General features: G+C 37.6%; 1 long non-coding RNA gene across 2 annotated transcripts; it reads left to right on the forward strand.

The window, feature by feature from the left end:
* The first annotated feature begins 23,700 nt into the window (after positions 1-23,700).
* Positions 23,701-24,750, forward strand: LOC146170523 (uncharacterized). 2 transcript variants are annotated; one of them, XR_014500155.1, is made up of 4 exons: positions 23,701-23,821; positions 24,097-24,235; positions 24,391-24,450; positions 24,585-24,750. It is a non-coding gene; the product is annotated as an uncharacterized LOC146170523 (long non-coding RNA). The 2 variants fall into 2 exon arrangements; XR_014500149.1 differs by having other exon boundaries at positions 24,391-24,750.
* The last annotated feature ends 1,169 nt before the right edge of the window (positions 24,751-25,919 follow it).

A 25,919-nucleotide genomic window follows, 5' to 3' on the forward strand; every position in this document is an offset into this window, starting at 1 on the left:
CACGGGTAAGCAACTTTTATTTTTAGGGCGTTTGTTAGCAATTCTGGATCGATAAATGTCGCTACATATTTTGGACGACCGACGTTTTGGTGTACACAATAGGCTCAAGGCAAAAACACAACATGTTATGAAATTTATTGTAACCGAACGTGTGCAACGTTCCAAGCAAAGACTTAAGTTGACCACTTTTAGCAGTATATTTAACCACGCAAAATTTAGACAGAGTTCGCAAAACATCGCATTTGTTGTCGCAGTTTGAACGCTAAGCAGATTTACTTTTCAAACGAGGTTTTCTTTCGTTGGCGTCAAATACTGCTGCCACACACCACACGGGTCGTATATTAAACATACTTTGAATAAACATCAGGAAATCTTCACGTATATTTGAGAGTTACTGTCAATTGACAAATGTCAAGAGTTTTCGTTACTTAAAAGATGTATGACATGCTTAGCCAAGTGTTGTGCGCTATAGTCGATCATATAGTCGTACCATTCAAAAACATCACACAACAGTGGTTGCATGGTAACTCGAAAGGGTGGGCGTGCAACTTCTCGTAAAACCTCTTGACGAAAAGGGTAAAGCGTTTTCACACATTTATAAGCCAATAACCTGCGTAAAGTGCATTGCCTTGGAAAAAATAAAGTTGTGGCAAAGTTTATACTTTTATGTTTGATAGGTTTTTGCAGTTTGTTTAACCACGTAAAAGATAGTCCAAGGGACTCCAGCCATAAGACCTCAATTGAAATAGATTCAAAGTCGGATTTAAAACTAATTAGGAATAAGATCGAAAACAGATTAACGTCAACTTCGGAATAATTCAAACGTTATAACTTCACCAACGCAACTATAGGTGCTATATTTTAATAAAATCTACACTGGGATAACACCCAGAGCGGATTAATATCATCAATGCAAATGACAATAAAACGGAATAGGATATACACTATAAGAAAAAGACCTAAAGCTGTCGTAAAACTGTCTAAATATGTTGGATTAACACCCAATTCATCAGACTACCACCCAAAATTATGGGAATAATACCAAAATACCCCAGAATAAGGTCCTAAACTGTCGGAACATGACCGAAAGTCATCAGAAAAAAACCTAAATTGGTTGTAATAGGACCTATATAGTCTCAATTGAATCTTATACTGACGGATTATGACCTGAAGCTGTCGGAATAAGGTCTAAAGCTGTCAGAATAAGGTCTAAAGCTGTCGAGATAGAACCTAAAGCTGTCGGAATAAGGTCTAAAGCTGTCAGAATAAGGTCTAAAGCTGTCAGAATAAGGTCTAAAGCTGTCAGAATAAGGTCTAAAGCTGTCGGAATAAGGTCTAAAGCTGTCGGAATAAGGTCTAAAGCTGTCAGAATAAGGTCTAAAGCTGTCAGAATAAGGTCTAAAGCTGTCAGAATAAGGTCTAAAGCTGTCAGAATGAGGTCTAAAGCTGTCAGAATAAGGTTTAAAGCTGTCAGAATAAGGTCTAAAGCTGTCAGAATAAGGTCTAAAGCTGTCAGAATGAGGTCTAAAGCTGTCAGAATAAGGTCTAAAGCTGTCAGAATAAGGTCTAAAGATGTCAGAATAAGGTCTAAAGCTATCGGAATAAGGTCTAAATCTGTCAGAATAAGGTCTAAAGCTGTCAGAATGAGGTCTAAAGCTGTCAGAATAAGGTCTAAAGCTGTCAGAATAAGGTCTAAAGCTGTCAGAATAAGGTCTAAAGCTGTCAGAATGAGGTCTAAAGCTGTCAGAATAAGGTCTAAAGCTGTCAGAATAAGGTCTAAAGATGTCAGAATAAGGTCTAAAGCTGTCAGAATAAGGTCTAAAGCTGTCAGAATAAGGTCTAAAGCTGTCAGAATGAGGTCTAAAGCTGTCAGAATAAGGTCTAAAGATGTCAGAATAAGGTCTAAAGCTGTCAGAATAAGGTCTAAAGCTGTCAGAATAAGGTCTAAAGCTGTCAGAATGAGGTCTAAAGCTGTCAGAATAAGGTCTAAAGCTGTCAGAATAAGGTCTAAAGCTGTCAGAATGAGGTCTAAAGCTGTCAGAATAAGGTCTAAAGCTGTCAGAATAAGGTCTAAAGCTGTCAGAATAAGGTCTAAAGCTGTCAGAATAAGGTCTAAAGCTGTCAGAATGAGGTCTAAAGCTGTCAGAATAAGGTCTAAAGCTGTCAGAATAAGGTCTAAAGATGTCAGAATAAGCCGTTAAGCCGTCAGAACAAGGTATAAATCTTTCGGAATCCGGTATAAAGTTGTCAGAATAAGGTCTAAAGCTGTCAGAATAAGGTCTAAAGCTGTCAGAATAAGGTCTAAAGCTGTCAGAATAAGGTCTAAAGCTGTCAGAAAAAGGTCTAAAGCTGTCAGAATGAGGTCTAAAGCTGTCAGAATAAGGTCTAAAGCTGTCAGAATAAGGTCTAAAGATGTCAGAATAAGGTCTAAAGCTGTCAGAATAAGGTCTAAAGCTGTCAGAATAAGGTCTAAAGCTGTCAGAATGAGGTCTAAAGCTATCGGAATAAGGTCTAAATCTGTCAGAATAAGGTCTAAAGCTGTCGAAATAAGGTCTAAAGCTGTCAGATTAAGGTCTAAAGCTGTCAGAATAAGCCGTTAAGCCGTCAGAACAAGGTATAAATCTTTCGGAATCCGGTATAAAGTTGTCAGAATAAGGTCTAAAGCTGTCAGAATAAGGTCTAAAGCTGTCAGAATAAGGTCTAAAGCTTTCAGAATAAGGTCTAAAGCTGTCAGAATAAGGTCTAAGGCTGTCAGAATAAAGTCTAAAGCTGTCAGAATAAGGTCTAAAGCTGTCAGAATAAGGCCTAAAGCTGTCAGAATAAGGTCTAAAGCTGTCAGAATAAGGTCTAAAGCTGTCAGAATAAGGCCTAAAGCTGTCAGAATAAGGTCTAAAGCTGTCAGAATAAGGTCTACGGCTGTCAGAATAAGGTCTAAGGCTGTCAGAATAAGGTCTAAGGCTGTCAGAATAAAGTCTAAACCTGTCAGAATAAAGTCTAAAGCTGTCAGAATGAGGTCTAAAGCTGTCAGAATAAGGTCTAAGGCTGTCAGAATAAGGTCTAAGGCTGTCAGAATAAAGTCTAAAGCTTTCAGAATAAGGTCTAAAGCTGTCAGAATAAGGTCTAAAGCTGTCAGAATAAGGTCTAAGGCTGTCAGAATAAGGTCTAAGGCCGTCAGAATAAAGTCTAAAGCTGTCTGAATAAGGTCTAAGGCTGTCAGAATAAGGTCTAAAGCTGTCAGAATACGGTCTAAATCTGTCAGAATAAGGTCTAAAGCTGTCAGAATAAGGTCTAAAGCTGTCAGAATAAGGTCTAAAGCTGTCGAAATAAGGTCTAAGGCTGTCAGAATAAGGTCTAAAGCTGTCAGAATAAGGTCTAAAGCTGTCAGAATAAGGTCTAAGGCTGTCAGAATAAAGTCTAAAGCTGTCAGAATAAGGTCTAAAGCTATCAGAATAAGGTCTAAAGCTGTCAGAATAAGGTCTAAAGCTGTCAGAATAAGGTCTAAAGCTGTCGGGATAAGGTCTAAAGCTGTCAGAATAAGGTCTAAAGCTGTCAGAATAAGGTCTAAAGCTATCAGAATAAGGTCTAAAGCTGTCAGAATAAGGTCTAAAGCTGTCAGAATAAGGTCTAAGGCTGTCAGAATAAGGTCTAAGGCTGTCAGAATAAAGTCTAAACCTGTCAGAATAAAGTCTAAAGCTGTCAGAATGAGGTCTAAAGCTGTCAGAATAAGGTCTAAGGCTGTCAGAATAAGGTCTAAGGCTGTCAGAATAAAGTCTAAAGCTGTCAGAATAAGGTCTAAAGCTGTCAGAATAAGGTCTAAAGCTGTCGGGATAAGGTCTAAAGCTGTCAGAATAAGGCCTAAAGCTGTCAGAATAAGGTCTAAAGCTGTCAGAATAAGGTCTAAAGCTTTCAGAATAAGGTCTAAAGCTGTCAGAATAAGCCGTCATGCCGTCAGAACAAGGTATAAATCTTTCGGAATCCGGTATAAAGCTGTCGGAATAAGGTCTAAAGCTGTCAGAATAAGGTCTAAAGCTGTCAGAATAAGGTCTAAAGCTGTCAGAATAAGGTCTAAAGCTGTCAGAATAAGGTCTAAAGCTGTCAGAATAAGGTCTAAAGCTGTCGGAATAAGGTCTAAAGCTGTCGAAATAAGGCCTAAAGCTGTCAGAATAAAGTCTAAAGCTGTCAGAATAAGGTCTAAAGATGTCGGAATAAGGCCTAAAGCTGTCGAGATAAGGCCTAAAGCTGTCGAGAAAGAACCTAAAGATGTCGGAATAAGGCCTAAAGCTGTCAGAATAAGGCCTAAAGCTGTCGAGATAAGGCCTAAAGCTGTCAGAATAAAGTCTAAAGCTGTCAGAATAAGGTCTAAAGCTGTCGGAATAAGGCTTAAAGCTGTCAGAATAAGGCCTAAAGCTTTCGAGATAGAACCTAAAGCTGTCGAGATAAGGCCTAAAGCTGTCGAGATAGAACCTAAAGCTGTCAGAATAAGGTCTAAAGCTGTCAGAATAAGGTCTAAAGCTGTCGGAATAAGGCCTAAAGCTGTCGAGATAAGGCCTAAAGCTGTCAGAATAAAGTCTAAAGCTGTCAGAATAAGGTCTAAAGCTGTCAGAATAAGGTCTAAAGCTGTCGGAATAAGGTCTAAAGCTGTCGGAATAAGGTCTAAAGCTGTCAGAATAAGGTCTAAAGCTGTCGGAATAAGGTCTAAAGCTGTCGAAATAAGGTCTAAAGCTGTCAGAATAAGGTCTAAAGCTGTCAGAATAAGGTCTAAAGCTGTCGGAATAAGGTCTAAAGCTGTCAGAATAAGGCCTAAAGCTGTCGAGATAGAACCTAAAGCTGTCGGAATAATGTCTAAAGCTGTCAGAATAAGGTCTAAAGCTGTCGGAATAAGGTCTAAAGCTGTCGAAATAAGGTCTAAAGCTGTCAGAATAAGGTCTAAAGCTGTCAGAATAAGGTCTAAAGCTGTCGGAATAAGGCCTAAAGCTGTCGAAATAAGGTCTAAAGCTGTCAGAATAAGGTCTAAAGCTGTCAGAATAAGGTCTAAAGCTGTCGGAATAAGGTCTAAAGCTGTCGCAATAAGGTCTAAAGCTGTCGGAATAAGGTCTAAAGCTGTCAGAATAAGGTCTAAAGCTGTCGGAATAAGGTCTAAAGCTGTCGAAATAAGGTCTAAAGCTGTCAGAATAAGGTCTAAAGCTGTCAGAATAAGGTCTAAAGCTGTCGGAATAAGGTCTAAAGCTGTCAGAATAAGGTCTAAAGCTGTCAGAATAAGGTCTAAAGCTGTCGGAATAAGGTCTAAAGCTGTCGAAATAAGGTCTAAAGCTGTCAGAATAAGGTCTAAAGCAGTCAGAATAAGGTCTAAAGCTGTCGAGATAAGGTCTAAAGCTGTTGAGATAAGGCTTAAAGCTGTCAAGATAGAACCTAAAGCTGTCGGAATAAGGCCTAAAGCTGTCGAAATAAGGTCTAAAGCTGTCAGAATAAGGTCTAAAGCTGTCGAAATAAGGTCTAAAGCTGTCAGAATAAGGCCTAAAGCTGTCGAGATAAGGCCTAAAGCTGTCAAGATAGAACCTAAAGCTGTCGGAATAAGGCCTAAAGCTGTCAAGATAGAACCTAAAGCTGTCAGAATAAGGTCTAAAGCTGTCAGAATAAGGTCTAAAGCTGTCGAAATAAGGTCTAAAGCTGTCAGAATAAGGTCTAAAGCTGTCGGAATAAGGTCTAAAGCTGTCGAGATAAGGCCTAAAGCTGTCAAGATAGAACCTAAAGCTGTCGGAATAAGGCCTAAAGCTGTCAGAATAAGGTCTAAAGCTGTCGAGATAAGGCCTAAAGCTGTCAAGATAGATCCTAAAGCTCTCAGAATAAGGTCTAAAGCTGTCAGAATAAGGTCTAAAGCTGTCAGAATAAGGTCTAAAGCTGTCGGAATAAGGTCTAAAGCTGTCGGAATAAGGTCTAAAGCTGTCAGAATAAGGTCTAAAGCTGTCGGAATAAGGTCTAAAGCTGTCAGAATAAGGTCTAAAGCTGTCAGAATAAGGTCTAAAGCTGTCAAGATAGAACCTAAAGCTGTCGGAATAAGGTCTAAAGCTGTCAGAATAAGGTCTAAAGCTGTCAGAATAAGGTCTAAAGCTGTCAGAATAAGGTCTAAAGCTGTCAGAATAAGGACTAAAGCTGTCGGAATAAGGACTAAAGCTGTCGGAATAAGGTCTAAAGCTGTCGGAATAAGGTCTAAAGCTGTCAGAATAAGGTCTAAAGCTGTCAGAATAAGGTCTAAAGCTGTCAGAATAAGGTCTAAAGCTGTCAGAATAAGGACTAAAGCTGTCAGAATAAGGACTAAAGCTGTCAGAATAAGGACTAAAGCTGTCGGAATAAGGACTAAAGCTGTCAGAATAAGGACTAAAGCTGTCGGAATAAGGTCTAAAGCTGTCGGAATAAGGTCTAAAGCTGTCAGAATAAGGTCTAAAGCTGTCAGAATAAGGTCTAAAGCTGTCAGAATAAGGTCTAAAGCTGTCAGAATAAGGACTAAAGCTGTCAGAATAAGGTCTAAAGCTGTCGGAATAAGGTCTAAAGCTGTCAGAATAAGGTCTAAAGCTGTCAGAATAAGGTCTAAAGCTGTCGGAATAAGGTCTAAAGCTGTCAGAATAAGGTCCTAAAGCTGTCGGATTAAGGTCTAAAGCTGTCAGAATAAGGTCTAAAGCTGTCGAAATAAGGTCTAAAGCTGTCGGAATAAGGTCTAAAAGGTCTAAAGCTGTCGAAATAAGGTCTAAAGCTGTCGGAATAAGGTCTAAAGCTGTCAGAATAAGGTCTAAAGCTGTCGGAATAAGGTCTAAAGCTGTCGGAATAAAGTTTAAAGCTGTCAGAATAAGGTCTAAAGCTGTCAGAATAAGGTCTAAAGCTGTCGGAATAAGGTCTAAAGCTGTCAGAATAAGGTCTAAAGCTGTCGGAATAAGGTCTAAAGCTGTCAGAATAAGGTCTAAAGCTGTCTAAAGCTGTCGGAATAAGGTCTAAAGCTGTCGAAATAAGGTCTAAAGCTGTCAGAATAAGGTCTAAAGCTGTCAGAATAAGGTCTAAAGCTGTCGAGATAAGGTCTAAAGCTGTCAGAATAAGGTATAAAGCTGTCGAAATAAGGTCTAAAGCTGTCAGAATAAGGTCTAAAGCTGTCAGAATAAGGTCTAAAGCTGTCGGAATAAGGTCTAAAGCTGTCGGAATAAGGTCTAAAGCTGTCGGAATAAGGTCTAAACCTGTCAGAATAAGGTCTAAAGCTGTCGGAATAAGGTCTAAAGCTGTCGGAATAAGGTCTAAAGCTGTCAGAATAAGGTATAAAGCTGTCGAAATAAGGTCTAAAGCTGTCAGAATAAGGTCTAAAGCTGTCAGAATAAGGTCTAAAGCTGTCGGAATAAGGTCTAAAGCTGTCTGAATAAGGTCTAAAGCTGTCGGAATAAGGTCTTAAGCTGTCGGAATAAGGTCTAAAGCTGTCAGAATAAGGTCTAAAGCTGTCGAAATAAGGTCTAAAGCTACCAGAATAAGGTCTAAAACTGTCAGAATAAGGTCTAAAGCTGTCGGAATAAGGTCTAAAGCTGTCGGAATAAGGTCTAAAGCTGTCGAAATAAGGTCTAAAGCTGTCAGAATAAGGTCTAAAGCTGTCAGAATAAGGTCTAAAGCTGTCGAAATAAGGTCTAAAGCTGTCATAATAAGGTCTAAAGCTGTCGAAATAAGGTCTAAAGCTGTCAGAATAAGGTCTAAAGCTGTCAGAATAAGGTCTAAAGCTGTCAGAATAAGGTCTAAGGCTGTCAGAATAAGGTCTAAAGCTGTCAGAATAAGGTCTAAAGCTGTCAGAATAAGGTCTAAAGCTGTCGGAATAAGGTCTAAAGCTGTCAGAATAAGGTCTAAAGCTGTCAGAATAAGGTCTAAAGCTGTCGAAATAAGGTCTAAAGCTGTCAGAATAAGGTCTAAAGCTGTCAGAATAAGGTCTAAAGCTGTCGAGATAAGGTCTAAAGCTGTCAGAATAAGGTATAAAGCTGAATAAGGTATAAAGCTAAAGCTGTCAAGATAGAACCTAAAGCTGTCAGAATAAGGTCTAAAGCTGTCGGAATAAGGTCTAAAGCTATCGAGATAAGGCCTAAAGCTGTCAGAATAAGGTCTAAAGCTGTCGGAATAAGGTCTAAAGCTGTCAGAATAAGGTCTAAAGCTGTCGGAATAAGGCCTAAAGCTGTCGAGATAAGGCCTAAAGCTGTCATAATAAAGTCTAAAGCTGTCAGAATAAGGTCTAAAGATGTCGGAATAAGGCCTAAAGCTGTCGAGATAAGGCCTAAAGCTGTCGAGAAAGAACCTAAAGATGTCGGAATAAGGCCTAAAGCAATCAGAATAAGGCCTAAAGCTGTCGGAATAAAGTCTAAAGCTGTCAGAATAAGGTCTAAAGCTGTCGGAATAAGGCCTAAAGCTGTCGAGAAAGAACCTAAAGATGTCGGAATAAGGCCTAAAGCAATCAGAATAAGGCCTAAAGCTGTCGGAATAAAGTCTAAAGCTGTCAGAATAAGGTCTAAAGCTGTCGGAATAAGGCCTAAAGCTGTCGAGATAAGGCCTAAAGCTGTCGAGATAGAACCTAAAGCTGTCGGAATAAGGTCTAATGCTGTCGAGATAGAACCTAAAGCTGTCGAAATAAGGTCTAAAGCTGTCAGAATAAGGTCTAAAGCTGTCAGAATAAGGTCTAAAGCTGTCACAATAAGGTCTAAAGCTGTCAGAATAAAGTCCAAAGCTGTCAGAATAAAGTCTAAAGCTGTCAGAATAAGGTCTAAAGCTGTCGGAATAAGGGCTAAAGCTGTCGAGATAAGGCCTAAAGCTGTCGAGATAGAACCTAAAGCTGTCGGAATAAGGTCTAAAGCTGTCAGAATAAGGTCTAAAGCTGTCGAAATAAGGTCTAAAGCTGTCAGAATAAGGTCTAAAGCTGTCAGAATAAGGTCTAAAGTTGTCGAGATAAGGCCTAAAGCTGTCAAGATAGAACCTAAAGCTGTCAGAATAAGGTCTAAAGCTGTCGAAATAAGGTCTAAAGCTGTCAGAATAAAGTCTAAAGCTGTCAGAATAAGGTCTAAAGCTGTCAGAATAAGGTCTAAAGCTGTCAGAATAAGGCCTAAAGCTGTCAGAATAAGGCCTAAAGCTGTCGAAATAAGGTCTAAAGCAGTCAGAATAAGGTCTAAAGCTGTCAGAATAAAGTCTAAAGCTGTCGAGATAAGGCCTAAAGCTGTCAAGATAGAACCTAAAGCTGTCAGAATAAGGTCTAAAGCTGTCAGAATAAGGTCTAAAGCTGTCGAGATAAGGCCTAAAGCTGTCAGAATAAGGTCTAAAGCTGTCAGAATAAAGTCTAAAGCTGTCAGAATAAGGTCTAAAGCTGTCAGAATAAGGTCTAAAGCTGTCAGAATAAGATCTAAAGCTGTCGAGATAAGGCCTAAAGCTGTCAAGATAGAACCTAAACATGTCGGAATAAGGCCTAAAGCTGTCAGAATAAGGTCTAAAGCTGTCAGAATAAAGTCTAAAGCTGTCAGAATAAGGTCTAAAGCTGTCAGAATAAGGTCTAAAGCTGTCAGAATAAGGTCTAAAGCTGTCGGAATAAGGTCTAAAGCTGTCGGAATAAGGTCTAAAGCTGTCGAAATAAGGTCTAAAGCTGTCAGAATAAGGTCTAAAGCTGTCAGAATAAGGTCTAAATCTGTCGAAATAAGGTCTAAAGCTGTCAGAATAAGGTCTAAAGCTGTCAGAATAAGGTCTAAAGCTGTCGAAATAAGGTCTAAAGCTGTCAGAATAAGGTCTAAAGCTGTCGAAATAAGGTCTAAAGCTGTCAGAATAAGGTCTAAAGCTGTCAGAATAAAGTCTAAAGCTGTCAGAATAAGGTCTAAAGCTGTCAGAATAAGGTCTAAAGCTGTCAGAATAAGATCTAAAGCTGTCGAGATAAGGCCTAAAGCTGTCAAGATAGAACCTAAACATGTCGGAATAAGGCCTAAAGCTGTCAGAATAAGGTCTAAAGCTGTCAGAATAAAGTCTAAAGCTGTCAGAATAAGGTCTAAAGCTGTCAGAATAAGGTCTAAAGCTGTCAGAATAAGGTCTAAAGCTGTCGGAATAAGGTCTAAAGCTGTCGGAATAAGGTCTAAAGCTGTCGAAATAAGGTCTAAAGCTGTCAGAATAAGGTCTAAAGCTGTCAGAATAAGGTCTAAATCTGTCGAAATAAGGTCTAAAGCTGTCAGAATAAGGTCTAAAGCTGTCAGAATAAGGTCTAAAGCTGTCGAAATAAGGTCTAAAGCTGTCAGAATAAGGTCTAAAGCTGTCGAAATAAGGTCTAAAGCTGTCAGAATAAGGTCTAAAGCTCTCAGAATAAGGTCTAAAGCTGTCAGAATAAGGTCTAAAGCTGTCGGAATAAGGTCTAAAGCTGTCAGAATAAGGTCTAAAGCTGTCGAAATAAGGTATAAAGCTGTCGAAATAAGGTCTAAAGTTGTCAGAATAAGGTCTAAAGCTGTCAGAATAAGGTCTGAAACTGTCGGAATAAGGTCTAAAGCTGTCAGAATAAGGTCTAAAGCTGTCGAAATAAGGTCTAAAGCTGTCGGAATAAGGTCTAAAGCTGTCAGAATAAGGTCTAAAGCTGTCAGAATAAGGTCTAAAGCTGTCAGAATAAGGTCTAAGGCTGTCAGAATAAGGTCTAAAGCTGTCCGAATAAGGTCTAAAGCTGTCAGAATAAGGTCTAAAGCTGTCGGAATAAGGTCTAAAGCTGTCGAGATAAGGTCTAAAGCTGTCAGAATAAGGTATAAAGCTGTCGAAATAAGGTCTAAAGCTGTCAGAATAAGGTCTAAAGCTGTCAGAATAAGGTCTAAAGCTGTCGAGATAAGGTCTAAAGCTGTCAGAATAAGGTATAAAGCTGTCGAAATAAGGTCTAAAGCTGTCAGAATAAGGTCTAAAGCTGTCAGAATAAGGTCTAAAGCTGTCAGAATAAGGTCTAAAGCTGTCAGAATAAGGTCTAAAGCTGTCAGAATAAGGTCTAAAGCTGTCAGAATAAGGTCTAAAGCTGTCAGAATAAGGTCTAAAGCTGTCGAAATAAGGTCTAAAGCTGTCAGAATAAGGTCTAAAGCTGTCAGAATAAGGTCTAAGGCTGTCAGAATAAGGTCTAAGGCTGTCAGAATAAAGTCTAAAGCTGTCAGAATAAAATCTAAAGCTGTCAGAATAAGGTCTAAAGCTGTCAGAATAAGGTCTAAAGCTGTCAGAATAAGGTCTAAAGCTGTCAGAATAAGGTCTAAGGCTGTCAGAATAAAGTCTAAAGCTGTCAGAATAAAATCTAAAGCTGTCAGAATAAGGTCTAAAGCTGTCAGAATAAGGTCTAAAGCTGTCAGAATAAGGTCTAAAGCTGTCAGAATCCGGTATAAAGCTGTCAGAATTAGGCATTAAGCTGTCGGAAAAAGCCTAAAGTTGTCAGAATAAGGTCTAAAGCTGTCAGAATAAGGTCTAAAGCTGTCGAAATAAGGTCTAAGGCTGTCAGAATAAGGTCTAAAGCTGTCAGAATAAGGTCTAAAGCTGTCGGAATCCGGTATAAAGCTGTCAGAATTAGGCATTAAGCTGTCGGAAAAAGCCTAAAGTTGTCAGAATAAGGTCTAAAGTTGTCAGAATAAGGTCTAAAGCTGTCAGAATAAGGTCTAAGGCTGTCAGAATAAGGTCTAAAGCTGTCAGAATAAGGTCTAAAGCTGTCAGAATAAGGTCTAAAGCTGTCAGAATAAGGTCTAAAGCTGTCAGAATAAAGTCTAAAGCTGTCGGAATAAGGTCTAAAGCTGTCAGAATAAAGTCTAAAGCTGTCAGAATAAGGTCTAAAGCTGTCAGAATAAGGTCTAAAGCTGTCAGAATAAAGTCTAAAGCTGTCAGAATAAGGTCTAAAGCTGTCAGAATAAGGTCTAAAGCTGTCAGAATAAGGTCTAAAGCTGTCAGAATAAGGTCTAAAGCTGTCAGAATAAGGCCTAAAGCTGTCAGAATAAGGTCTAAAGCTGTCGGAATAAGGTCTAAAGCTCTCAGAATAAGGTCTAAAGCTGTCGGAATAAGGTCTAAGGCTGTCAGAATAAAGTCTAAAGCTGTCAGAATAAGGTCTAAAGCTGTCAGAATAAGGTCTAAAGCTGTCAGAATAAGGTCTAAAGCTGTCAGAATAAAGTCTAAAGCTGTCGGAATCCGGTATAAAGCTGTCAGAATAAGGCATAAAGCTGTCGGAAAAAGCCTAAAGTCGTTGGAGTTAGGCCTGGAGCTGTCGGAATAAGGTCTAAAGCTCTCAGAATAAGGTCTAAAGCTGTCGGAATAAGGTCTAAAGCTCTCAGAATAAGGTCTAAAGCTGTCGGAATAAGGTCTGAGGCTGTCAGAATAAAGTCTAAAGCTGTCAGAATAAGGTCTAAAGCTGTCAGAATAAGGTCTAAAGCTGTCAGAATAAGGTCTAAAGCTGTCAGAATAAAGTCTAAAGCTGTCGGAATCCGGTATAAAGCTGTCAGAATAAGGTCTAAAGCTGTCAGAATAAAGTCTAAATCTGTCGGAATCCGGTATAAAGCTGTCAGAATAAGGCATAAAGCTGTCGGAAAAAGCCTAAAGCCGTTGGAATAAGGCCTGGAGCTGTTGAAGTAAAACCTAAAGCTTTCGGAATAGGACCTAAAGCTGTCGGAAAAAGCCGTCAAGCCGTCAGAATAAGGCCTAATGCTGTAGAAATAAAACCTAAATTTGTCGGAATTAGGTATAAAGCTTTCCTAAACAACACTTTACCTAACCCCAAACGCCACACATTAAGTACATCATTATTTTACTTTGTGTCTTGTTGGCTTTGTGTGTCAGTCCCTGACGAAGGCTTGCTGGATAGTAAGCCGAAACGTTGGTAGAAAATAATATATATTGCCAGAGGAACCTGTTTTAAATATAACAGTTGCACATGCAAGTTTTTTGAAAATATTTGGTTCATAAAAGTGTGATGTCACCCAAATTTTTAGGCCCCGCGCCAATACAAAAAACATTGATCTGGCGCGGGCCCCTGCCAACGCAGCCTTAAGATATTCGCGACACTACAAAAAATGTTTGCGTAGTAGAAAATTTTCTTAGAGGGAACATTGCTCAACAGCCTGTATTCCGCCAATTTACATAACTAAAATAACGTGGATATTCAGCAATTCACTTACAGGGCCAGGGATGTTGTATAATCCATTCACTCACAATACATGGTTGGAAAATATGCACCATACAGCCTTTACAATTTACAGTTGGTGACCATATCAGTTTTAAAATTTGATGCTGCACTCGTCTGATTCGGGAATCGGGTATTTTGACATAGTCCTACTCGAGTCCCGAGTCCGACTCCAGTAAACTTCGTCGAGTCCCGGATCCGACTCAGCCCTGGTCCTCAGTAAACAATCCCTTATTAGATGCTCTGGTCTTAAAAGTTGACATGCTATTATTCTTATAATCTAAGACAATGATCACAAAAGGATCGAGGGACCAATGGAACAGGCTGTTCCGAAGGTCCTCTAAACACCATTTCTTAGAAAATCACTCTTGGCTAGCCAGTACACTGAACCAAATAAATCAAGCTAACTTTACATGTAGCTAGATATCTTCTCTTTCCACACAAAAAAATGATAGAGTACATATGTCCCCGGCCACCAAGGAACAGGGGCCCTTTCAAATCGCCCTTTCAATTGACTGGGTATGATTCGCAATTTTATTAATTTGGAGCATAATGATTGGAGGTTGTAGCAAGACGTAATAAGAATATCAAAGTCCATACAGAAGTAGGTATCATTCTGAACGTTTCGAATAACTCTTTATTCTTTTTCAACATGTATTATATAACCTTTCTGATTTTTTTCAACTGATGTTGTCCTCTGTTATTAAACTGTTTCTGTTGGATATTTCCAGTTTGTCAATTTGTTATAATCCTCCGCTTTAAATTTAGTGTTTTGGTATATTGAACTGTTTCACACTGTTATCTTTAAATTAATTTTTACCACATATCTTTTATATTATGGACCGTTTTTCCTCGTATCATTAGATCATTGTCAGACCCTTACCAATATTACAATTCCCCCCGGTACTCTATCCTTCTTTTTATATAAAAAAGGCAAAGTGTGCATGATTTGGCGGAATAACAGTGGAAAGTTCATCCGACTCCAAAAGTTCAATATCTAAAGACTGTATTAAAATTTTTGTAAGTTATGATTTAAGTCCCTTTTTTACATATTCCAAAAAATATTAGTTTTTGGTCCTAATTGAAAAAAAATCATTACTCAAAATCCTGACGTGATGGACAAAAATGAATGCCAGATTTGAACTCAGCACCCTCAAATTAGTCAAACAAGGTTGGCACCTTGGCTGGAGCAAATTTGCTGTAAACCAGTGCAATGTATAATAATATATATTACACTTACAAATAATACTGGTGATCGCAGTTTGAAATTCCAGAGGTTTTTTTTTGCTATATACTGTTTGGGTTTAAGGGCGGGAAAAGGGTGGGGTTAAAAAGGAATTTAGTTGTTGGAATTATTGGGAAAGTAAGTACTGAAGTTGAGGTGCGGTTTGGGATTAGATAAAAGGCGTATAGGCGTCATTTGGCCATTTATTTCTTATTTGGACTGGTCCAGGTCGTATTCCGACGAATTTAGGTCTTATTCTATCGGGTTTTTGGTCTTATTCCTAAGGGTTTTGTCATGATTCAGAAAGCTTCAGATCATATTCTGACTGTTTTAGGTTTTATTTCAAAGGATTTTGCTTTTATTCCGACAATATTTGGCCTTATTCCGTTGATTTTTGGTTTATTCCATCGTAGGTTTTAATACTGTTTAACCCTTATGACAATATTGCCTTTGTTGCGCTATAGGTAGATTTTATTCAGGTGTAGAACTTATTCCGCGTTCGGTCAAAAAAAATCGGTATTATACATAAATAGTGCGTTGTACTTATTGTAGCGTCGGTCGTATTGTGTGTTCCCAGTCTAAGTTCGCAAAATATTGCGTTTATTGCAGCGTTTTCCTTAACATTCTTTTATGGGGCATTTAGACACTTACACAGAAAACTTACAACAACCCTAACCGAGTATAAACTACGCAACATTTGGACTGGCTTTGCAAAATATCGCGTTTGTTCCAGCGGTTTGAACACCAAGGAATTTTTGCTTTTTAAACAGGATTTTTTGTCGTTGGATGCAGCATGGGATTTACGTATTTGCTTGAATTTCGCGCAATTTGAATAATTGCTGCTAGGACTTTACGTTTGTAAGTGATTTTCGATCGAATATGTCACAGGTTTTCGGTAGGTAAAATACGCAAGACGTGTTAAGCCAAGGTTGTGTGTTCAGTAGCTCCATTTAAAAACACACATAACGTTGCAATTTTTGTTGTATATTTTGTCAGGGGGTATATTTTCAGTGGTTAGTGTTTAATTTCAATTTTTACTTTATTTTATTTTATTTTTTTTTTTTTTTTTAATATTTTGTATTGTGTACTTTATATTATATATTTTGTTTTTTATTTTCCTTAACTTGTTTCTGCAAGCAAAAACAGATATGGGCCGAAAACTTCCCCACTTAACTTATGCCTTTGATGCGAAAGGGGTTCAAATATGGCGTAGATTTTGGGAAATGATCGAAACATATATTTGATAAATAGAATTTACTTAGATAATGCATATGGCCATTTTATTAAATTTTGACCAGCTTACGTGTTTGAAAAGCAAATATTATTATTCTCTTAAAGACTAAAAATGGTTTAACGCCTATGGTTTGCTATACTTTTGCAAACTTTCACTAGGTAATTTTTTACCATAGCTTGGTCCGAGCAATCACTGTTAAAACAGGCTTTAAATCTGTAGTTTAAAACAATATGAAAAACACTATTATGTTCTCAATACGCAAACTATTAAATCGAAAGTTTTGCTAGATGTTTAGGCCTGATGTTGGTAGTATGCTGGTTGGAGCAAGATGCACGACAGGTGCTAACAGAGAGGCGTAGACTGCCTTAAGATTTCGCATTTAAATTTGCGGCGGTAAATACACCCTATTGACACTTAATTCTTAGGCGAAGATTATCGCGAAGTAATTGGTCGCCCGAAAAAAAACTAACGCCGCATTGAAAGCAAGCATTATAAATGAGTCGCCGATATTCTGCTTTGAACATCTCTACTGGCAATGCTTCCCTCCGTTAATTGTACGGTGGGTGAAACTTTATTCACGGCCTTACCTCTTTGTGTATTACCGCGACAATACGATGAAATACGATTTGGAGAATATAGGAAAAATCGTATTTGGAGAATATTTGCTATTTGCACCTGTTCTGTATGTTACTCCAATCATATTAACACACAATTATAAGTTGTGTATAATAATATAATAACTTATGGCTTTGATGCGAAAGGGGTTCAAATATGGCGTAGATTTTGGGAAATGATCGAAACATATATTTGATCAATAAAAATTTACGTAGATAATGCTTACGGCCATGTTATTACATTTTGGTCAGCTAGCATGTTTAAAAAGCCAATATTTTCATTCTCTCTAAATGATTTAACGTCTATGGTTTGCTGTACTTTTTCCAACTTTTACTGTGTAAATTTTTACCATGCCTTGGTCTGAGCAATCACTGTTGAAACAGAGTTTAAATCTGTAGTTTTGAGCAATATGCAAACACGTTTATGTGCCTAATAAGCCACGTTTTATATTGAAAGTTTTGTCAATTTAAATCCAATGAACGCAAGATTTATTTATTTATGACGCCATGTTATGACGTAGCTTTGTAACGTCGTCGTTAAGAATGCGTTAAACTTAAGCTTTTTGTTGTTGCGGCCCTTGTATAATTATATTTGTTTAGGCCTGGTGTTGATATGTTTGAATGGTGCAACAATTGCAACAGGTGCTAACAGAGATGTGTCCACTGCCTCAAGGATTCGCATTTAAATTTGCGGTGGTAAAATATTTTGTGTTGTAAGAGCAATAGTTTTTTTTACTTAGAGAGGCCTCTTTATGAAAGGCCAGTCGCGTGTGCATAGTTTTACTAGGCAAGCCACTTCGAACAAAAACGTTGCATGCGTAGGACAATGAGGCACAGCAGGGATGCCAGCAGCCGCCTCGTCGCGACGCGAGCTGAATAAAGCAAGTGATATGAAAGCATTCTGTATTGAAGTTTTTCTGCCGCTAGATAGTAGTAGATAGCTGTTATAAACTAAAACGATGACGTAACACTTTTGTTTTTTGTCCCCCAATTGGAGGTGCCTAGGGGTGCAGCCTCATAAACCTCTACATAGCACCTTCATACCACTCTACGCCATGTCTGAAAATTTGAAAGTTCTACGATGTTCACTTTTTCTATAATGTTCTGGACAAAAATACAAAAATCGGTCTGAAACATGCCATAGTAAACCATAGCAAACCATATGAAACCATAGCAAACCATAGCGAGCCATATGAAACCATATGAAACCAAAAAAAAAAAAAACGGCAAAACAAGATATGTCCCGAAAATAAATTTTCGGCCCATATAATATTTCTCTTAAAATCTTTTAACGCCTATAGTTTGCTATGCTTTTGCCAATTTTACTCGGTAATATTTTACCATGGGAATAAATTTTCAGCCCATATAATAACTGGTAAATATTCTTTTTAACCTGGGCAATGCCGGGTATTTCATCTAGTTTAATATATGCGCACCCGAAGCATAGCGTTTTGTCACGTTGAGACATCTGACGGACAATAATGAGCTATTTTGTAAAATACAGTTGATGGTAGATGGCAGCATAGGTACGGCTAAACTTATGAAACGTAGGTCTCCATCAACTGTTTGATTTCCAATACTGAGGCCAGATTGAAAGTTTGGCCTGCGTTAGGGACTTGTGAGATGCGTCCAGCTGCAAAAGTCAGTCAAACGCGCAATAATATAGTCAAACAGTTTTTGGTAGTAGCTTACTTTTTTGCTGTGCAATTTTTTTTTATAAATTCAATGGGCAATTAGTTTTCACCGCAAGTTGTGTCGGCCGTGTCAAAAGAGTGAATTACAACTTTAAACGACGTACACTGAAAAACTACCTTATCAAGGTTTTATGTTAAAGATGTTTTTTCTGCAATACAATCGCCATATTGCAAAGACGGTTTTGTGGGTCAAGGGCAAAACAGAAAAATAACACATTAACTAAATTAAATTGAAAAAGTGTAAATCGGGATTGGAAAATGGCCGTTATGGCCTGCTAATTTTTGATGTGATAATACCGGCGATAGTGTCCAGCAAAATTTTTTTTAGCTAATTTGTAATGCTCTTTTGTGTTGAATATGCGTGTTTGTCGTCGATAAATTATAAATACCATTTTACAATACTATTTGCCATCATTTGGTTTTAATACAGCCAACTTAGCAAGATTTCGCAATAGGGGGTTTCCTATATTTTGATGATTTAACTAAACTTTGGGGGCGTTGAGGAAGCAAAATCATGACCCAAATTTAATTTTTTTTGGTCCATCCTATTTTTAAGGACCAAACCATGGAAAAAATTCAATTAGCTTGGGTGGCGCTGGCCAAGAATCCTACCACAACGCACATTATTTGGGTTAGGGTGCGGGTTAGCGTTTGGGTGAGGGTGGGATACTTGACCCACCCTAACTCAAATAATGTGCGTTGTGGTGTGCGGTATTTGTTAACCTAACCTTTTTTTGGTCAATTTCTATGTTCATAACTAATGGAGGGCCAAAATATTAGTTTGGCATAAATTCAAAAAAAAAAGTGATTTGTGTTTGACTGGTGCGCGGCTGAACACATTTTCTATAAAATTGGCGGCTGTGACCGCGGCTGAAGGTGCTGCTGCGCGGGGGATAAATCCAACGTGGCAATGCACTCACTTGGACCTTAAATTGAAAATATTCGTTGAACATTCACCAAAGATTACAAAAAGTGTGAGATGGCATTAATATCACTTGACCCACCCTAACCCGAACCCTAACCCAAATAATGTGCGTTAATGTAATAATTATTTGAATGCTGGTGAAAAAAACAGTTTTTCGTCTATGGTACCATAGGATTGTTACGTCACAAATTTAGGTATTGAAGCCTAAGGCGTTTATGTAATTATTAATTCAATGCACATTATTGGGGCTAGGGTGCCTTTGGGTTTAGGTAGGTCAAGTATTATTAAACTTAATCTTTTGAAGCATATTGTTAAGTCAAATTAGTGCAATGTCCCGAGACCTCAAAGTCTAAAAGTCGGACTTTTCTGCCATTGGATGCGCTAATTTTCGTAGACCTTTTTGCTTAGCAATGCACTAATTTCTAACGGATCGGGTTTAAAAACGACAAACAAACAAGACTATATTTATTATAAGAAAATGTGATCAGTTGAAATACTATAGTTTTTTAATTTTATAAACGATTTATGGGCATTTTTATTTAATTTGACTTAAAATAATTTTAACAAAGTGTAAATTTTGACAAAAATAAGTCAAAAAATAATCGCCCTAGTTATAACTCATGATTATATAGCAGCAAAAGTTATGGATAGCGTAAGATCTTCGTAAGAGGCATAAATAACGCAAATTTTTTTCTTAAATAGCATAACAATTTACCTATGCCTAAACGTTTGCACTACGTGTCACTAAATAGAAATTTCAAATCATGTGACGTGTTTTAAATCTTGTCATATCGTGGGTCTAAAATCAGTTATCCTAATGCAGTGGTTCTCAACCTTTTTGTTTGTGCCCCCCTTGCCAGTTTTTAAAAACCTATGCGACCCTAATTTTTTTTTCATTGGTGGAAAGCAAGAGTAAATGTGACTTAAAAACACAGCTGGTTCACTGTACCATACGTCTCTAACTTAATTGTTAGACTGACCGGTGCTTTCTGCTGCATTAAATGTGATATTTTGCTAACTCAATCCAAATTTCACGTATAGTTTATACTCAGTTAGGGTTGCTGTATGTTGTCTGTGCAAGTGTCTAGATGCCTCATGAAAAAATATTAAGAAAAATGCTAAAATAAACGCAATATTTTGCAAACTTACAGACTTTTTTTAATGTGGTTAAACAAAATGCAAAAAGCTATTTAAAATATGTCCAATCCTTCCCACATATAATTATATTTCTAGCAACGCAATGTACTTGACTTGATTTTTACGGTCCTGTAGGTTATTTCCCTATAAATGTTTGGAAACGTTTTTCCCTTATACGTTAAGAGGTTTTGCGAGACGTGCACGTGCGCCCTTTGTGTTTAACCACTGATCTCTATGAAACCTGGATAGCGTAACTAGCGGCACGCGTGAGCGGTTTTTGAAGCCAATTAGAAGGCTGAAATGCCATCTTGTAAAGGTCCTAAAATGGAGGAGGGGTCGTGACTTTTTTAGTGACACCTGTCACGACTACCTGTCAGTGACAGGTGTCAAAAAACTACTGACAGTTTGAGCCCAAACTGTCACTACTACTGCCAGCTGTCAGTAGGGTGACATACGGCTGCTTTGAGACTAGTGACAGGTAAATGTTCTGTAGTGACAGGTAAGTTTCTTAACGTCCTGTCACTACAATATTACAGTTTTTTATATACTAAAACGAAACTTTGAAGGAATAGTAAGGATAATTTACTTTGATAGAAGTGCTGGTTATCGCATCCCATATCACATCAGTACGAAAAAGGTGAATACTATCCGTTAGGAAGGTAGTAAACTCTCGCAGTGACAGTTCAGCCGATGCGAACAACTTTTAACGGGTGGTACTAAATACCGAATGGTACCGAATGGTACCGAATGGTACCGAATGGTACCGAATGGTACCGAATGGCACCGAATGGCACCGAATGGCACCGAATGGAACAACATGGGATCGAATGCTAACGAATGCCAACCAAACTAAACGTCTGTTTTACTCCTAAATCTGATTTAATTTTACACTGAAGCATATCTTGTCGCATGAGAGTATTTTAAAACGTATGAGGCCTAAGAAGGGTTGCAATGAACATGGTACAGAATGAAACCGAATGGCACCGTATTGAACCCAATAAAACCCATTGTAACTCGTAATAGAAACACTAAATATCGAATGGCCCGAATGGCACCGAACGGAACCCAATAGAACCGAACGGAACCCAATAGAACCCATTGTAACTCGTAATAGAAACACTAAATACCGAATGGTACCGAATGGCACCGAATGGCACCGAACGGAACCCAATAGAACCCATTGTAACTCGTAATAGAAACACTAAATACCGAATGGTACCGAATGGCACCGAAGGAACCCAATAGAACCGAACGGAACCCAATAGAACCCATTGTAACTCGTAATAGAAACACTAAATACCGAATGGTACCGAATGGTACCGAATGGTACCGAATGGTATCGAATGGCACCGAACGGAACCCAATAGAACCCATTGTAACTCGTAATAGAAACACTAAATACCGAATGGTACCGAATGGTACCGTATGGTACCCAATAGAACCCATTGTACGTTTAGTTTGGTTGGCATTCGTTAGCATTCGGTGCCATTCGGTTCCATTCGGTACCATTCGGTACCATTCGGTACCATTCGGTACCATTCGGTACCATTCGGTACCATTCGGTGCCATTCGGTGCCATTCGGTGCCATTCGGTGCCATTCGGTGCCATTCGGTGCCATTCGGTGCCATTCGGTGCCATTCGGTGCCATTCGGTGCCATTCGGTACCATTCGGTGCCATTCGGTGCCATTCGGTATTTAGTGTTTCTATTACGAGTTACAATGGGTTCTATTGGGTTCCGTTCGGTTCTATTGGGTTCTGTTCGGTGCCATTCGGTACCATTCGGTATTTAGTGTTTCTATTACGAGTTACAATGGGTTATATTGGGTTCCGTTCGGTTCTATTGGGTTCCGTTCGGTGCCATTCGGTATTTAGTGTTTCTATTACGAGTTACAATGGGTTCGATTGGGTTCCGTTCGGTTCTATTGGGTTCCGTTCGGTGCCATTCGGTACCATTCGGTATTTAGTGTTTCTATTCCGAGTTACAATGGGTTCTATTGGGTTCCGTTCGGTTCTATTGGGTTCAGTTCGGTGCCATTCGGTGCCATTCAGTACCATTCGGTATTTAGTGTTTTTATTACGAGTTACAATGGGTTCTATTGGATTCAATACGGTACGATTCGGTTCCATTCGGTACCATTCGGTACCATTCGTTGCCATTCGGTACCATTCGGTATTTAGTGTTTCTATTACGAGTTACAATGGGTTCTATTGGGTTCAATACGGTACCATTGGGTTCCATTCGGTACCATTCGGTATTGAGTGATTCTCCTATGAGTTGTATTGGGTTCCATTGGATTCCATTGGGTTCCACTCGTTACCATTCGATACCATTCGGTATTTAGTACGGTAATTCTCCTACGAGTTTCATTTGCTCGAATGAGCTACATTAGGTCCTATTGGAATGTTTTGGGCTCCATTGGAGTCCATTCGGTATTTCGTGTTACAATGGGTTCCATTGGGTTTCATTCGGTACCATGTTCATTGCAACCCTCCTTAGGTCTCATACGTTTCAAAATACTCTCATGCGACAAGATATGCTTCAGTGTAAAATTAAATCAGATTTAGGAGTAAAACAGACGTTTAGTTTGGTTGGCATTCGATCCCATGTGGTACCATTCGGTGCCATTCGGTACCATTCGGTACCATTCGGTACCATTCGGTACCATTCGGTACCATTCGGTATTTAGTACCACCCACTTTTAACAGCCTGTCACTATGAAATTTAGCTAGTATTTGCGGCTTAATGCAACTTTTATCAGTTTATAGTAATGCCATACCTCAATACTATTATAGGTAATATATTTCACTAAAAAGTAGGGAAATCATGTGTTTTAAATATCGATATTCTACAGTGACAGGTAAAAAACAGAAACACTTTATTACCAGCCTGTCACTATGAAATTTAGCTAGTATTTGCGGCTTAATGCAAGTTTTATCAGTTTATAGTAATGCTATACCTCAATACTATTATAGGTAATATATTTCACTAAAAAGTAGGATAAACATGTGTTTTAAATGTCAATATTCTACAGTGACAGGTAAAAATCAGAAACACTTTATTAGCAGCCTGTCACTATTATATTTAGCTAGTTTTTGCAGTTTAATACAACTTTTGTGATATTGTAGTTATGTTATACCCTAATGAGACTGTATAATTATCATATTTTAATAAAAAAAGTAGGAAATATCTGTTTTAAGTTTCAATATTGTGCGGTGACAGGTAAAATTGCAAAAGCACTTGACCAGCCTGTCACTACGATATTTAGCTAATTTTTTGCAGTTTAATGTAACTGTCCTCATTTTTTTATTTATGTTAATAATATCTTTATAAGATTGAAATAAGAAAATATGTGTTTCAAGAGTAATATTCTGCAGTGACAGGTACAACAGCATAATTTTAGTAGCCTCTCAATATGATATTTAGCTTGTTTTTTTAGTTTATTGTAACTTTTATAAGATTATCGTAAGGCTATGCTTAGATAGGATGTTTATGTTTACATTACCTTAGAAGTTAAAATATAACTAATAATCAATCATAATTTACAGAAATATTTTCAGCAGCCTGTCACTATAGAGTTTGGATTTTTTTGCATTTTATGGTATTGAACAGAGTCATGTTATATACCTTGATAGGATATTACCAAATGTAAAACTTCAGTTTTGTAACAGTGATAATATTCATTTGGTAAGTTGGTTTATCTCCAAATAGGTTTGTTGCAATAATTTGATTCCCTGTTTGTTTTAGAATTAATTAACTAGGGTTTGGTAACTGTAAACATGTTTATGTTTTAAATTCATTCATACCACTGCTTCTAATTTGGATTAATTAGTTATATGGTAAGTGCTATTTTTATGCTTGTTCAAAATATGTCTGAATAGTTATTTTGAAATTACTTGGGTAAAATAATTTGTTCTTTTAGTAAAACCTAATCAAAAAGGTTTGGTTAATCTAATATTGTGTTTTTTAGTATTATCTTGTTTTTTATTATTTTTTCACATTTCATTTAAAATGCTTTTTTAGATTGACAGTATGAACTAATTTTAAATATTTTTCTGATCAAGATTTGAATGACAATGCAGTGATACTGTTGTTGTCATTTTATTTTATCCAGTTGGAGCAAATCAAGCTGAATTTGTTTTACAAAGCATTCCCAATCCCTTGAATGATGATCCTGGTCTAAGTTATCGAGTTTGGCTTTCTTAAAGTGCTTGGTTGCTACCAAAACTTTGTTTGTATCACGGAATGACAAGGTTTGTTTATTTTCCAGCTTTTAATGGGAATTTAAAAAATTATTTCAAATTGAATAATATTGCAATTTATCGTTGTAAATTAAACTACATATAAATTGAAAATCAGCTCGGCTCAAATAATCAACATTAAATTGAGACTTTTTTTGTGAAACTAGGTGGTGGTTGACTAGAAGAGGTTAAGAGCCGCTGCTGTACATCAAGGCACATAAAAAAAGGTATAATAATACCATTTAATTTCCTAAACTGTAAAACGAAGTTTTAGCTGTTATTTAATTGTAAATAAACAACTATCCTTATATACTGATATATCTGTAAAACAAACCTCTAATTTTGCATTATGTATTTGTAGGAAGGTCTGGCCACTACTTTTAGTCTGAAGAATACTAACAAAATTCAATCAGATAAGAAGAGCATGCACAACTATTCAACTTTACAGGACCCACCTAAGCAGTTGTTTGTGTAATGACTCTAACATTTTTTTTAATAATCTTGGTACTTCGAAGTTTATGAAAGAAACCCAAACTAAATTTGTTCATAACGCACTCTCGTTTTAATTATTAACCCTGATGAGGTCAGCTGGTATCTGCTGCCAAAACGTCGGTTTATACTTCGTTTACACCAGAAGAGCGATTTAAATTTATTAAATTTGTTCATTTACATGTTGTGTTTATGACAGACGCTGGTAATACCAACAGGGGTCGTGATTTAGGGTGTTCGGCTAGGATATCCTTAACCAGGTTATAATTTAAAAAACCCAAGGATGCATTTTATTGGATGTCCTGAAGGTTAGCCATATTTTTGCATATACTTCTATAGACTGACACAGTCGGTTTTAAAAGTAACTTGGTTGCTTGCAGCAAAGGAAAAAACGCAATAATTGAAAAATATTTAACAACAGTAGCAATAAACAAATAGTACAAATTTAAAACAACAAGTGAACATGTGATTAATAAAACTTATTGATTGTTAAATAAAACTAGCTTGCTAAGCTTTTTTCTTATTTTTTCTCCCACTATTTTTTCAGAGGTTTTCTTTCCAAGATGGTACAGCCTTATCTTACTGTAGCACTTCGATACAACTTTGATTAGTTGAAAGACATGATTATCCATCACTGTACTGTCAAACATGTGACTATCTAAATCAGGAAATAATTGGGATGCATTAATACTGTGTAATACTGATGTTGCAATGGCATCTGGAATTCCTGTATTAATCGGTAATTTTCCACCAGAACATGCCAACAATCTTAAGAAGCATTTTTCGGTGTCAGAGCACACCCTAATTACACTTTCTGATGGTTTCATAAGACCTCCTCTGTCTTTGAATGTCAAAAAACTGGGTTGTGCTATCATTTTCTGGGAACCAAGTGCCAAGGAGCAGGTAAAACATGTTGTTTGTTTTTTTGCCATCTTTGCAACATACCCAGCTATGTATGTAATAGCTGCTTTTTTATATTCTGATAAAATTTTTATGTTTGGATTGTCACAGTAATCATGGTCTGTTGAAATGGGCAGACGTTCAATGAGGTCATATTTTTTAATTAATGCCACATCAGTTAACTTTACCTCCGTATAATTTGTTTTACAGGTGTCGTTTATTGCATCCAGAATTGTTGTTGAATTCTGGTTGGAGCAATTACCATTTGTACCTTTAATACAGCTTCTTATCAAAAGACGCTTGAAGG

Source organism: Ascidiella aspersa, chromosome 1, assembly GCF_963924565.1.
Source record: "Ascidiella aspersa chromosome 1, kaAscAspe10.2, whole genome shotgun sequence".
NCBI lineage: Eukaryota > Metazoa > Chordata > Ascidiacea > Phlebobranchia > Ascidiidae > Ascidiella > Ascidiella aspersa.